This window comes from Triticum urartu, chromosome 6A, assembly GCF_056163025.1.
Source record: "Triticum urartu cultivar PI428250 chromosome 6A, HENAU_Tu73, whole genome shotgun sequence".
Classification (NCBI taxonomy): Eukaryota; Viridiplantae; Streptophyta; class Magnoliopsida; order Poales; family Poaceae; genus Triticum; species Triticum urartu.
This window is the reverse complement of record NC_141878.1, coordinates 48,693,628-48,709,990: the sequence shown is the minus strand read 5'-3', so window position 1 is coordinate 48,709,990 and position 16,363 is coordinate 48,693,628.

Genomic DNA, 16,363 nt, shown 5'->3' with positions numbered 1-16,363 from the left:
TAGCCCCCAAGTGTCGGGTCGTAAGCCTGCAGCGACTCGGGACTATTCCTTCCATTGTAGAATAAATTACATCCATTGCGCTGAAGCGACTTTGAAAACCTCAATCATAATATTGGTTATTGATAACCATAATAAAAATCCAGCCGTGTTGGCTATTAAAGATTTGAATAATATAACCTAGTTTGAAAACCGATTCCTGCCATATAAACTGGTATATCCCTGCCCATATAATACATGCTATGATGATGCAATGTATGGCGCAATATATGACGGTGTATGTGTATGATCAAGAGGGTTTGAGCTACGGTTCGGATACGACCAGAACCCCCAAGTAGTCATAATTGTGGCATTGCGCCGATTAAGAGGTGTAGCTATGGTTCGGATATGACCAGAGCCCCCAAATAATTTCCCTGGTGGCCTTATGCCTATCAAGAGGTGTAGCTATGGTTCGGATACGACCAAGCCCCCAAGTGATTTCCCTGGTGGCCCTTATGCCTATCAAGAGATGTAACTATGGTTCGAACCCATAGCCCCCAAGTGATTTCCCTGGTGGCCTTATGCCTATCAAGAGGTGTAGCTATGGTTCGGATATGACCAAGCCCCCAAGTGATTTCCCTGGTGGCCCTTATGCCTATCAAGAGGTGTAACTATGGTTCGAACCCATAGCCCCCAAGTGATTTCCCTGGTGGCCTTATGCCTATCAAGAGGTGTAGCTATGGTTCGGATACGACCAAGCCCCCAAATGATTTCCCTGGTGGCCCTTATACCTATCAAGAGGTGTGACTATGGTTCGAACATAGCCCCCAAGTGATATTGTGAGCTGTGCTCAAGAGATACCCATGTTTGAGCTGTGCTGTGCAGCAGACTCTCTTTGGCCCTTTATGATAATATTGGCTTGATAGCCGGATTACCGAAGTAACTAGAGCTGTGCTCTTATGATAATATTGGCTTGATAGCCGGATCAAGAGGTGTAGCTATGGTTCGAATACGACCAAGCCCCCAAATGGTACTGTGAGCTGTGCTCAAGGAGCACCTATGTTTGATTTGTGCTTTTGCAACAGACTCTCTTTGGTCCCTTTAATATTTTGCAAGAGATAAGTTCTTCTTGAACCGGATTTTAAAACCGGAATCCTTCTTTTTAAGCTGAAATTGACGGCCTTTAAATTTTCACCAATATGGCGATTTAGGGTCATGCATTAGATAACTTTGCAAGCCAGAGTAATTGCTCTTTTTAAAGAAAGCAATATATAATGTAAAAATATAATGGATGGATTTCACCTAATATGTTAGGCCAGAAATTGTCCACCGCGGAATTGAGCATCACCATGCTGAAGCTGAAATCAATCATGTCCGAGTCGGCCGCGGTCTTATCAGCCAGCACGGACAAGAGAGTCGGCCGCAATATTTGTTGATATAATCCGGACTGCGGTGGCAGCGGTTTGTGTTCCGGTTCATCAGTGTGATATGCGCAGATGCCGGAGTAGAACAGCTAGCGCGCGCCGTCCGCGGTAGGGCATCACTTTTTATAATGAGCACTTGTCATGTATAAAAAATATATAGGACAGAGTAATTGTTCTCAAACATAGTATGTGCTGATAAAATACGTAGGAGGGATAACACCTAATTCGCCCAGACAACTGATAAATCGACCGTGGCATTGTAAACCGGTGCTGACAAGAAGAGACGGCACCAGCGTTGTAAGTCGGTACAGACGAACGAGTCGGCCGTATGTTGATGTAAACCGGACTGCGGTGGAGGTGGCGGCTTAAGCGCAGAAACTGGGCGGCTCAGAAAGATCCTCCGGGTGATTGATTTTTTATTTTTTTTTCACTTTGACTTTTCTTCCAATCTCCGCTTTACATCTTTCTTCCCTCTGATAGGAGGAAGGCAACACAGAGTGCAGGGGCGCAACAACGAAGAGGGCTGGCGCGGTGATTTCACGAAACTATGACAGAAACAAACACAGGGCCATGGCGGCTCACGGCGCAAGGGGCTCGACGGGGCGGCTCAGGCGAAGAGGAGGCCACCCGGCGATAGCAAAAGCGGACCTCTGGCAAGCGAGGCTGCCGCAAGAGCCGGTTCGCGGGCCACTGGCACAGATGCGGAGTGGGTGAAGCGAGCCCCTGGGCGACGGTGGCCCGTTGGCCACAGAGGCGATTTTAATCTTTGCGTGATGCGAAAGCAGTACTTAACGACGCATGGCCGCAGCAGTGACGGAGAGAAGCGGAAACTCAACAGGGGCGTTGGCGGGTCACAACCTCGACGACTTCCGGTGAAGGGCGGCCTGGTGACGCAAGGGGCCGGCGCCGATGGAGCCGCCTGAGCACGGTCGACGGCTCTCCTGCGACGGAGGCGAGGGCCCGAGGCCATTTTGCCGGCGACTTGAGGCGGCAGGGTGCCGCGGCGGCTATGTCATTAGCATGCATGACCAATTCAAAATCTGAAACTTTGACCAACGCGGTGGACGGGGCGAGAAGGACGCAGGCCGGTCTCGCGGCTGCGGGTTGTGAACAGGCAGGTTGGAGGCGCGATTTGAGGCCGGCCGGTTCGTGCCGACATCAAGGTCATCCTGGAGTGGAGTGGAGGGGCTAAGCTGGCCGGCTCAATGTGCACCTGTGGACGCAACAGGGGCGGTTCCGAACGACAGAGGAAGAGCGGCGTCGAACCAGGTCTGTTCCGGTTTATAAGAAGGAGCGGGCATGGTGACCCGGCACGGCAGCTCATATAGAGGCGAATTACGCCACTGTAGTGGTAAGTTAGGCGAAGCAAGACCACGGTGTACAGCACGGCCGTCGGAGGCGGACGGCGACTTGGCGACGGGGCCGGCGGCTCAGCAGCGGCAGCTCTCCCGCTGTAACATCAGCGAAGGAGACGACAGGCCGGCGGTTTAAGGTTTCACCACGGCGGCTGCGGACGGGGCGAGGCTCATATTCAGTTCTGTCAATACAACAAGTACATACAATCGGCTGGCCATGAATAGTTGACTCTCTATGACCTCCATATTGTCAGATGTTCCATCTTTTCAGACACTCATCCATCTTTTTCCTGTCGGTTCGGCAACATTTTGTGCCACTTCCATCCCCATGTGTTGGTTGGTACGCTTAATACTCCAGGCTGTACGTATTCATTGGCATCCAAAGGATTCACTGCTGGCACTAGACTTCAAATAAGGCCTCCTTTGATTTGGTTTAGAGGAATTTCACAGGAATTCTAGAGAATAGGATTTTTATAGGATTTTTTCCTTTAGAACCCTTTGGTTCATAAGAATGAATTCCTATTCCAACATAGGATTGGTTCCTATCCTCCACATTTCATAGGAAAATAAAAAAGAGTATAGACTCAATGGAAAAATTCCTTTGATGTCAACCAAATGACATCTTATTTCCTATTCCTACTCATAGAATTTGAGATACATGTCATCTCATTTCCTACAAGATTCCTATTCCTATAATAATCCTACCCTATGAACCAAAAGAGGCCTAAACCGGAAAGCTCCTCAAGGTCTTTTGACAGTTGACATCATTACGAACTTTGATCCAGGTCCATCAATAATTCAACAATTCCGGCGGGTCAACAATGGATCAAGGCGAAGGTTGGGGCTCAACGCACGATCGTTGTGGCCCCACGTGGCTCCGGCGATTTAGAAGACAGTGGAGGCTAGCGATTTAGAAAACTCGGCGGCCGCCGGCTCAGACGCAATTGTGGCGGCTTCAGCGGATCGACGATGGTGACAGGCCGTAGGCGGAGGCTGTTTCGATCGGTGACTTGGAGCGGAAGGCGGCTTGAAGTCGGAGTAAAATCCGGTTTAAAGACGGTCATGGGGGAGGTGATTTGAAGTCGGAGTCAAGGCCAGGGTGGCTCGTGGCGCGGCCTTGGGCGCGACGGCGGTGGTTGAGGTGAAGCTTGAAGCGAGACCACTTCGTGGATTTGGCAGCTTAAGCCGGCGAACGGGTTCCTCCCCGATTGTAACCTCTGGGTCGTGGTAGTCGTAGATGGTCCGCGGCAGCCTGCAATTTGTCGAGGCCGAACGAGAGGTCGCTTGAAGCCACGGAGGCAGAAACGACGGGTCGGCCTGGAGCAGCACAGAAACAAACCGGAGACGGTTTGGGACACGGAGACCATAAATCTTGGAAACTCAAGGCGGCTTATAACAGTGGCTCGAAGATAACCAAAGCGAGGCCAATTCTTCGAATAGCGAGCTAAGACCGGGGCAGCCGCTCAGTGACCTTTTTTTTAGCATCAGTACAGACACAAGCGCTCATATACACGCGCATACACTCACCCTTATGAAGGCACATATGCACATCCTACCCCTATGAGCACCTTCGAGAACATGCGCATACACTCACCCCTATGAACGCACATATGCACATCCTACCCCTATGAGCACCTTCGAGAGACTGAGCCGACATATCATCTTGAGATTTACGAAGTCACCGTAGGCGCCTCGTCGTCGACGGGAACGTCTCCTCCCACTGAAAGCGTATCGTCGGAAATCCTGAAATAAATCCAGAAATAATGCGAGCACCAGGATTTGAACCCTGGTGGGTTGGGGATACCATTGTCCACCTAACCAACTCAACCACAGGTTGATTCGTTGCGTGAGGCCGTGTCCACCCTGGGTCTTCCTTCCGGGCCGTGGTTGGTTTGACTCGGACACAGATTGACTTTGACGTGCCTGCTACAGTCGTCAAGATCGATCTCCTGCTCGCCTCAGCGGATTGCATGTCGCAGCGATTAACGTAAAAAAAACTCCACTTCAATGAATTTTGAAGCTGATGAAAAATTCCTTGCAAACCGGCTCTTCTTCATCCGTATTTGTGAACCTCTTGATCCCTAAGGTAGATCCCTTTAAGAACTCAACACCACCGTGCGCGGGCCCCAAGGTGGGCGCCAACTGTCGTGAAAAATTCACGGCAAATGTCCTAGTGTGAGGACTTAGTTGTGAGGCCAACGCATCTATGTGGTAGCTTGAGAGGGGTTGAGTGGAATCAAGAGAGCAATGCAAGACGATGATTTAGACAGCTTCGGGTCCTGGGAAACATCATCCGGTAACAACCCTACGTGTTGTTTGTGGCTAGGTCTTATTATCATCACAAGGGAGTCGCCGTAAACCGGCTCTCCCAGTTATCCCTAACCCTTAAGATTATTTTCTCCCCTTTTCGGGGTGCCCTGCCCCTCCTTATATATGTTGAAGGGGCGGTTTACATGTAGAGTCCTTCTCGGACTAAGACTTAAACTATTCTGACTTCTCTTCATGGGCTTCTTAATGTCTTGGGCTTCATAACGTCTCGGGCTTCATAACCCCAGGCGACTCTATCTGCCGGGTTATGACTGTCAACCAGTTATCACTGTCTGCCGGGTTATGACTGTTTGCTGGTTTATAATGGTCTGCCGGTTTATGATGGTCTGCCGGGTTATGACTTCCTGCCGGTTTATGATTGTCTACCGAGTTATCATCTCACTTAACTCCTGCCGGGTTATCATCTGACTTAACTCCTGCCGGGTTATCATCTGACTTAACTCCTGCCGGGTTATCATCTGACTTAACTCCTGCCGGGATATCATCTGACTTAACTCCTGCCGGGTTATCATCTAACTTAACTCCTGCCGGTTTATCAAGTACCAGCCGGGTTATAACTCCGGCCAGGTCATACCGCGAGGTATATCCCTGACAATTATGCTATGTGATGATACTTGGTTAACTTACCATCTACTCTCTTCTACTGCTTCAAGATGGAGGCTACCAGAAGCGTAGTCATCGATAAGACTAGTTATCCCCCTCTTATTCTGGCATTCTGCAGTTCAGTCCACAGATACTACCCATTTCATTGATACCAATGCATATGTAGTGTAGATCCTTGCTAGCAAGTACTTTGGATGAGCACTCACGATTGCTTTGCTGCCCCTTTCCCCCCTTTCCTTTCTTCCTGGTTGTTGCAACCAGATGCCACCGTCGACGACGACTCCTACTACACTGGAGGTGCCTACTACTACGTGCAGGCCGCTGACGACGACCAGGAGTAGTTTAGGAGGATCCCAGGTAGGAGGCCTGCGCCTTTTTCGATATGTATCCCAGTTTGTGCTAGCCATCTTATGGCAACTTGTTTAACTTATGTCTGTACTTAGATATTATTGCTTCCGCTGACTCTTGTGTCTTCGAGCTCTTGTATTCGAGCCCTCGACGCCCCCGGCTTGTAGTATGATGCTTGTATGACTTATTTTTATTTTTAGAGTTGTGCTGTGATATTTCCCCTTAAGTCCCTGATCTTGATCGTACACGTTTGCGTGTATGATTAGTGTACGGTCAAACCGGGGGCATCACAAAATTTTACCTGGATACCAGTGGAAAGCATGCTACTTTGCAATTTGCATCACCAATCTTTTGTGCTTCCAATATGTCTTATTTATGTAGTGGTAGAAATTGTATTTTGCTTCAAGCATTTGTGCTTCCTACGTATATCGCAATTTCAATCTATTGTCATGCTTCGAGGTAGCTTCCTATGTACCCCTGCATCTACCATCATTCGTATGGACAGAAGGAATTCCAACCTGCTTGCCATGCTTGCTAGGTGTACATATAATTTCTTCAAAGCATTAGCATCCATACTTCCTAGGTGATTCTTTGTACAGATGTTTCTTCCATGCAACTTCAGTCTCTTGCCATGTTTCCTAGATGTATGGATGTAAAGCTCATTGCTTCGGAGCATCCATGTTTTCTTTATGTACAGATAGAACTTCAATCACACTTCTTGATTTTGTATATGTGTTTCCAGTGTGTAGATTTATTAAAAAAAGCAAACATGTTGCATTATATTTCTCATAACTTGTATGATTTCCTCTTCTTGCATGGCTTTTCAGGTTGTGCAATATAATTAGCCTTTTCATTCTAGCAATAATGTGTATATATTCAACCGTTGATGTCACATTACTCGTGCTTCCATATTTACCTTTCATTGCATATATCTCCAGTGGTGGCGGTCTCTCCGTCGACGTTTGTAACCGTATGCTTTTAGTCTTATGAAAATTAAGACAACACGATTACCAAAGCCATTTGGTAGTGTATGCAACTGTATATGTATGCTTCATTGCTTTAAATTGCTAAATTAAGACAACATGTTTGCTTCCTATGTACTGCTGCATCTACCATCCTTCGTATGTATGGATGGAATTTCAATCTATTGCCATGCTTGCTAGGTGTACATATTATTTCTTCAAAGCATTGGCATTCATACTTCCTAGGTGATTCTTTGTCCAGATGTTTCTTCCATGCAACTTTAGTGTCTTGCCATGTTTCCTAGATGTATGGATGTAAAGCTCAGTGCTCTGGAGCATCCGTGTTTTCTTTATGTACATATAGAACTGCAATCACACTTCTTGATTTTGTATATGTGTTTCCAGTGTGTGTAGATTTATTAAAAAAGCAAACATGTTGCATTATATTTCTCATAACCTGTATAATTTCATCTTCTTGCATGGCCTTTCAGGTTGTGTAATATAATTAGCCTTTTCATTCTAGCATTAATGTGTATATATCCAACCGTTGATGTCACATTACTCATGCTTCCATATTTACTTTTCATTGCATATATCTCCTGTGGTGGTCTCTCCGTCAACGTTTGTAACTGTATCCTTTCATGCTTATAAAAATTGAAGACAACATGATTACCAAAGCCATTTGGTAGTGTATGCAACTGTATATGTATGCTTCATTGCTTTAAATTGTTGAATTATATGCCTTGAACCTACATATGTTCTTTCACACTAGTTCACCAAACATATTTTGCTTATATGCTTCCAAGCAAACCACTGCCGCACTAACGAACTTCTTCTTCAAGTCGACGGAGGCAAACCGATATGTTGCTCCTAGAATGTCACTGGTGCCAAGATAGTGTGTGCCTTGAGGAGCTGCGCCAAAGGTTGGCTTGAGGGCCACATTGTCACATCCTATACATAAGCAAGTAGGGAAGCTAGTAGGATCAATTGACAATTCATAAGTATCGATCCTATGTAAATTATCTGTCATGGAAGCAACATTGTTTGTCCATGGAACTATGAAAGCAGAATCTTTTGTCCATGGAAACAAAATGAGCACATTTGTATTTCTCCTTGTTTGAAGCAAGTGTACTCATGATAATGATTCTTTGTATAAAAAGGCCTTATTTGTTTAGAAGCAATTTTCTAGTAGATGGAAACCCAATTGTCATGTTTTTGAAGTAAGACAAATCATCACTTAGGTACAAATTCCTATACAATTTTAAAAGGTCTAATTCGGCTTGGAAGATAATTCATTGGTAGACGGAAGCAAGTTTAATTTACCAGAAAATGATGCTTCCATTCATCAAGAAGAATGCTTGTGTGGTATTAAAATCATGTTACCATTGATAAGGAAACACATCAGAAATATCGTAATTAATTGCTGGATTTACTTGTGAGAAGTAAGCTTATTTTTCCAAAATTGTTTCCACAAAAAATGGGATTTAAAGTCATCCTAGAAGCAGTTCTTAAAACAAGGATGATTGTGGGAACAATGATTAGGAAGCAGAAAAAAAAATCACAGGAGTAGTTACAAACAAAGCAGTCATTTAACAAAGTAAACTAGCCCATCACACACGGGGATTAGCTAATAGTTCGGACGATAGACATGCTTATAATTAGAGGGTGTTTGTTTCCAGGGACTTATTGGTCCAGAGACTTAAATAAGTCCCTATAAGTCTCATCTAAACCAAACAGGAGGGACTTATAGGGACTTAAAGTGGGCATTTGAGACTTATGGAATAAGACTCTCAAGGAGGGATTTATAGAAACTTATAGTTGTAATATGGCCTTATAGAGACTTATAAGTCTCGGGAACCAAACATGTAGGGACTTTTTAGGGACTTGGAACTTATAAGTTGGGACTAAAAAAAGTCTTAGAACTTATGAACCAAACAGGGCCTTAATCATACGAACCCCGACCCGTTTAATAGCAAAGCAAACTATGAAGTGCCTTGAATTTTAAGGCTCTCCCATATATACTAACATGAATCTTTCAACGAATTTCATAAATATTACCACTTAGGCCATCGACAATGGAGGTGCCAGGGTCACCTTTGTGGCCATTTCTTGGCCAATCCCTAGATTTTTCTTTGCTGCGTCGACTCAAAACCAATCACCTGATGATTCAACTACTATTTTTTGGCATGAGCCGGTTTGACTGGAGGCAGACGCTATCTTGAGGAAAAAAACCATAGCATATATTGTACATTCAGCTAACTCTAACATATTTTATTCCGTGGACGTGGGCGGCTCGTTACGAAGCGTTGGGAGGATACATGGTAATGTAAATTTTTTGTTTTTGTTTTAAAGCATGCTTAGAGGAGATGCCTACAGAATAAAAACAAATTTTAGTAAGCATCAGTGCTTGTTTGTAAAGAAGATGCTTAATTAGACATCTCTGTTTAGCTAAGCACTGATCCTCAAGAAAAAATGATTTATTTTACTAAGCATCTTTTTGAGCCGGAAATGCATCTCCTTAAGCACCTTACATTATACTCCTAAGTGTCTGTTGATTGCTACTCACATTACAGTCATAGACTTTTCCATGGACGCTATGATTTTTTTTCAATTTTTCTTTCCTCTAGCGCCCACACAAGCAGCTTGGCATTAGGGACAGCCGTACAATGCAAAATGATTAGAGAAATAAATCAACTTTTTAAGCACAGATGCTTATTTATAAAAGATAGAAACTTAATTAGGCGCCCCTCATGTAGAGACAAGCACTGACACTTAAAAAACTCAGTTTATTATACTAAGCACCTTGCATCGTATAAGGCATTAGGGCACCTCTAAACCCTTCTATCGTGGAGTTGACACGGCAGATGCCCTAGAGCAAGGACTTAGTCGTAGGGCCATCGCACTAGGAAACTTAAAGGGGTTGATCGGGACAAAGGACACACGAGAGAGTTTTTATACTAGTTCGGCCCCTTACGATGAAGGTAAAAGCCTACGTCTAGTTGGGATTGGTATTGCTGAGGTTTCGATCTCCAAGAGGCTCAACTCGCCGGCTTGGTTATCGACTTGGTTGTTTCCTGCCCTAAGTCGCCACCGGATCGTCCCCTTATATACATGAGTTGACGTCTGGTGGCCTACAGAGTCCCGGCCGGCTCATAATCGTGTCCGGCTCGGGACCTTCTTTACATGTATTTCTTTACAAGTGTTTCCTTACATACGGCGGTTCAAAATATCAGGCCTTAAACCGCCTGGGCTTCTTGCGTGACCCGCCATTAGGGCTAACCCGGTCCCTCCTGGGCGGGTCATACTGGTAGTAATATCCCCAACATTAGGCCCCAGGTTGACTTTGAACTTTGTTCTTTGTCAATCTTCAATACTTAGGTGAAATCCATCCTCTGTCTGAAAACTTCTGTAACCTGCCGTGACGTCATCTTCTGGAAACACAAAAAACCTTCATGACGTCATCTTTCAACGGATCTCTCATTTTTTAATGCCTTCCGAGAATCGAGGCGTCTGTTTATTTGGATAATCATTTATTCGGGTCTCCTTGATTTTCGCGCCTGCCTGTTTGCGCACCCCCTTATAAATAGGTACCACTTAGGTCTTTTTCCATTCTCCTCCTTCGGTCGTCTTCCTCCTCTCACTGCCTCGCTGCCGTTCGAGCTCTGCCGCCGCCACCGCCGCAGATCTCCTCGTCTTCCTCACCTCCGGCTGCTGCATCGACCTGACTCGTCCAGAGAAACGCGACGGACCCCCGCAGTAGCTCTGCATCTGTGAGTCCCTTTCCCTTTCTGTCTCAGATCCGCATTACAGCTTCTCGAGTTCATCGGTGTTCGTCGGTGTTCATCGCCGCTCTTTACAGATTGCCGATAGATTTTATCCCTGATGCCTCTTTCTGATCATCACATATTACAGAATTGCTGCGGTAGCTGTTTTGCCTTCTTTTAATAGTAGTAGATCCCTTTTCCCTGTATAAACGCTTTGTTAGCTGATGAACTCGTCTGCACTGGACCTTTTTAGGTTTGGAATTTTTTCTTTTTGGGAAAACCATTTGATCCAAAATAATAATAACCGTTTAGTGAAACTTGTTTATGCAAACACTTAGCAGGATCTGCTTTCTGAGAAAGTCTGTTGTCGTGGAATTGTCACGGCAGATGTCCTCTTGCAAGGACTTAGTCGTGGAGCCATCGCAACTAGGAAGCTTAAAGGGGTTAATCGGGACAAAGGACACGCGAGGTTTATACTAGTTCAGCCCCTTGCGGTGAAGGAAGGCCTACGTCTAGTTGGGTTGGTATTGCTTGAGGTTTCGATGACCAGGGAGCGGGATACGCTATGCCCGGTTCTCGATTGGTTGTCTCTTGCCCTAAGCCGCCAGCGGGTCGTTCCCTTATATACACGGGTTGACGCCCTACGGCCTACAGAGTCCCGGCCGGCTCATAAACAGTGTCCGGCTCGGTGACTAGTTACCTCTACCTTATGTTACAAGTCATGCCATTACAGCGGTTTGTCTCTATGGGCCTTAAGCTCTATGAACCGCCATCCTCACGCTGGGCTCCTCTTGAAAGAACACCTCACAGAGCACTTGGAAGTGACACATGTTTGTAACAGAGTTGGGACCAGTGTCTTGTGGGTGGAGTTGAAAATCGGCTAAAACGTCCCGGTAAAATTTAGAACCGGGCGGCTTAAAGCCCCGGGCTAAGTGATCTATGAAAACGACGACCTCTCCTTCTTGAGGTGTGGGAGGGCATTCTTTGCCAGGAGCTCTCCAATGGATAGTGTTTTTGCTGCCTAAAGCGGCGATCAGGACTAAATTATTCAGTTGAGTCTCTGTGACGCGAGAAGGAACCCAGTTGCACTCATATACTTGCTTGGCCATGATGAAATCTACAAGATAGGTAATTCCGGTTCAAGAATGCATTTATTAAAGTGCACTGGTATGTACAATGTTAAACCGGAGACAGCTCTATCTAAACCGGAGTTTTATGAAGCAACAGCATCAGGCGGTTCAACAAGGGGACTAATGGTATATACCGGTTTGGCAATTTTTCTACAAAGTTAAACCGCCGGATCTAAGCATTGAAACAGTTGAGATTGCGGATAGATAAGTGTACAGAAACAGATTTCACAAGATTTCTCTACAGCGACGGATCTGAAGCAAGTTCAGAAAAGAGGGAAAATATTCAAGGTTCAAAAAAGAACAGTACCGAATCAATGGGTAGAGATACAGGTAGATCTATGGTCTTGAGGCATATAAGTGAAGGCGGATGCTAAGAACTACCGCTACACAGAGCAAAGGTTCACAGGTTCATCTAGGATCTATCATATGCGTACGAAGCAGACGATGAACACTGAAGAACTTGGAAACCCTAGAATGGATCTACGGAGGAAAAGGTGAAGAACTCACCGGAGCCGAGGAAGAAACAGAAGGTCGCAGCGATGCTCTGGTACAATCAGGGTGATGCAGCGGCCAAGGTTGGAGCAGAAGTCGTCGACGGCGGCGGAGCTCCGAAGCTGGACGACGCGGGGAAGACGAAGCAGAAGGGCACGAAGGGGAAAAAGAAATGACCCTTCGGTCTTATTTATAAGGCAAGGGGCATGTGTCAGGCGCGAAAATCAAGGAACCATGGGTCTGGAAACGGAGCTGTCGCCTCGATTGTCGCAGACCTATTAAACAAAAAAAGGTATCATGGATAAGTTTCTTTATAACAGGTGATGTCACGCCGGTTTACAATGACCAGAGAAGATGACATCATGGCGATTCAACAAACTACAAGAAGGTGTTGAAGATGAAGATTTTTGCTAAGGATTGACATGAACCTGTTCAAATCAATCTGGGGCCTAATGTTGAGGATATCACTACTGGGCGTAAACCGGCCTATCTGGGCCGGGTTAACTTCTTCAGTAGTTAACTATGTTGAAACCCAAGAAGGCAGATGAGGGCTCAAGGCCCATAGTCGGTTCAAGGCCTGTAGCCGTAAACTGGCGTTGGTATGTAACTTGTATTGTAAGTTAGGAATAAGTAGAGACCAAACCGGACACATCTATGAGCCGGTATTGGGAATCTGTGAACCGACGGGCGTCACCCGTGTATATAAGGGGACGACCCGGCGGCGGTTCAGACAACAGACAACAACTCGAGACATAGGCGAAGCTTGTTTGCTCCCTAGTCATCAAAACCCCATCAATCCCATCACAACTAGACGTAGGCTTTTACCTTCATCGAAGGGGCCGAACTAGTATAAACTCTCTTGCATCCCTGTGTCCGCTTTAACCCCTTCAAGCTAACCCGTCGCGATGGCTCCACGACTAAGTCCTTTCTCTAGGACATCTGCCGTGACAAAACCACGACAGTTACTAATGGCTCAGGTATAGTAAGGCCGAAGATGAGCTATGTTCCACGGCCTGGTGGTCTCTTCCTCTGATGTACGTGAGTCTTTATGCTCTCGAATATCGATCAGATAGTATGACCCGTTATGCAGATTCTTGCTGACCACGAAAGGTCCCTCCCAAGGTGGGGATAGCTTATGCATATCAGTCTGGTCTTGAATGAGCCGAAGCACCAAATCTCCTTCCTGAAAGGCTCTGGTTCTGACTCGGCGACTGTGATAACGATGAAGATCCTGTTGGTAAATTGCCGAGCGGGTGGCTGCTATGTCACGTTCTTCATCCAATAGGTCCAAAGCGTCTTGCCGTGATGTCTCGTTGTCCGCTTCAACATAAGCCGCCACACGAGGTGAGTCATGACGGATATCACTCGGGAGAACCGCCTCCGCTCCGTAGACCATGAAGAACGACGTGTATCCTGTTGATCTGTTGGGTGTAGTATTGATGCTCCATAACACAGATGGTAACTCTTCTACCCAACAACCCAGCGTTCTCTGCAAAGGAACCATAAGCCGGGGCTTGATGCCTCTCAAGATCTCTTGATTAGCCCTTTCTTCTTGACCATTGGACTGTGGGTGTGCCACTGATGAAACGTCAAGCCGGATGTGCTCCCGTTCGCAGAACTCCTTCATGGCACCCTTGGACAAATTGGTACCATTATCTGTGATGATACTGTGTGGAAAGCCAAACCAGAAAATCACTTTTTTGATGAACTGAACCGCCGTGGCCGCACCACACTTGCTAACAGGTTCTGCTTCCACCCACTTTGTAAACTTGTCAACCGCCACCAGGAGGTGGGTCTTCTTATCTTTGGACCTTTTGAAAGGCCCAACCATATCCAGCCCCAAGTCGCAAACGGCCAAGTAATTGGAATCATTCTCAATTCTTGAGCCGGCACATGAGCACGTCTTGAAAACTTTTGGCAACCGTCACATCGTCTGACCAGATCCTCCGCATCAGCATGAGCAGTTAACCAATAGAAGCCATGGCGAAACGCTTTAGCTACCAAAGATTTTGAACCGGCATGGTGACCACAATCTCCTTCGTGGATCTCACGCAAAATTTCACAGCCTTCTTCAGGAGACACACAGCGTTGAAACGCCCCTGATACACTGCAATGATGCAACTCGCCATTGACAATAGTCATGGACTTGGACCGCCGGATTATCTGTCGGGCCAGAGTGCATCCTCTGGTAACTCGCCCCGGTTCATGTATGCCAGGTAAGGAAGCGTCCAATCCGGAATGACATGAAGAGCTGCCACCAATTGAGCCTCCGGATCAGGAATAGCCAAATCCGCTTCACCAGGGAGCTTGACCGACGGGTTGTGTAGTACATCCAGAAAAACATTGGGCGGGACCGGTTTGCGCTGAGAGCCCAGCCGGCTTAAAGCGTCCGCCGCTTCATTCTTCTGTCGGTCCACGTGGTCCACCTGATAGCCTTTAAAGTGACCTGCAACAATATCCACCTCACGACGATACGCTGCCATGAGTGGGTCCTTGGAATCCCAAGTGCCAGATACTTGTTGAGCCACGAGGTCCGAGTCACCGAAGCACTTAACTCGACTTAGATTCATCTCCTTAGCCATCCGGAGACCATGGAGCAAGGCTTCATACTCAGCTGCATTGTTAGTACAAGGGAACATTAAACGGAGAACGTAACAAAACTTATCACCTCGCGGGGAAGTTAATACGACTCCAGCCCCCGAGCCTTCCAATTGCCTGGATCCGTCAAAATGGATGGTCCAATATGTGTGATCCGGCTTTTCTTCAGGTGTTTGCAGTTCCATCCAATCATTGATGAAATCAACAAGTGCTTGAGACTTAACCGCCTTCCGAGGCACATACTTCAATCCGTGCGGCCCAAGCTCTATAGCCCACTTGGCAATCCGGCCAGTCGCTTCCCGGTTCTGGATGATATCCCCCAAAGGAGCAGAACTGACCACCGTAATTGGGTGCCCTTGGAAGTATTGCTTAAGCTTCCGGCTTGCCATAAAAACTCCGTACACTAGCTTCTGCCAATGCGGATACCTTTGCTTGGACCCAATGAGTACCTCGCTAATATAATAGACCGGACGTTGAACCGGATGCTCCTTACCTGCCTCCTTTCGCTCCACCACAATAGCCACGCTGACCGCATGAGCATTAGCAGCAACATATAGCAGTAATGGCTCCTTGTCAATGGGAGCGGCGAGCACAGGCGGATTGATCAATTGCCGCTTTAAGTCCTCAAATGCTTCATCAGCAGCGGAACTCCAGACGAATTGATCCGTCTTCTTCAGCATCTGATACAAAGGGATTGCCTTCTCACCAAGGCGGCTGATAAACTGGCTTAACGCGGCAATCCGGCCTGCCAGGTGTTGAACATCATTAATACACTTCGGTTTAGCCAGGGAGGTGATGGCTGTGATCTTCTCCGGATTAGCCTCAATTCCCCTGTTGGACACCAGAAAACCCAATAACTTGCCTGCCGGTACACCAAAGACACACTTGGCCGGATTAAGCATCATCTTGTACGTCCTCAGGTTATCAAAGGTTTCCTTCAAGTCGTCAACCAAAGTCTCCTTCTCCCTGGACTTAACCACGATATCATCCACGTAAGCATGTACATTACGACCAATTTGCTTGTGAAGACAATTTTGTACACACCGTTGATAAGTTGCCTGGGCACTCTTAAGCCCAAAGGGCATAGACACATAGCAGAAGGCTCCAAAGGGAGTTATGAATGTCATCTTCTCCTGGTCCTTAACTGCCATTTTGATCTGATGATAGCCAGAATATGCATCCAAAAAACTTAAACGCTCGCAACCCGCCGTAGCATCAATAATTTGATCAATACAGGGGAGGGCAAAGGGATCTGCTGGACAAGCCTTATTAAGATCTGTATAATCCACACACATGCGCCAGGTGCCATTTTTCTTAAGGACCAGCACCGGATTGGCAAGCCACTCAGGGTGAAAAACTTCAACAATAAAGCCAGCTGCTAAG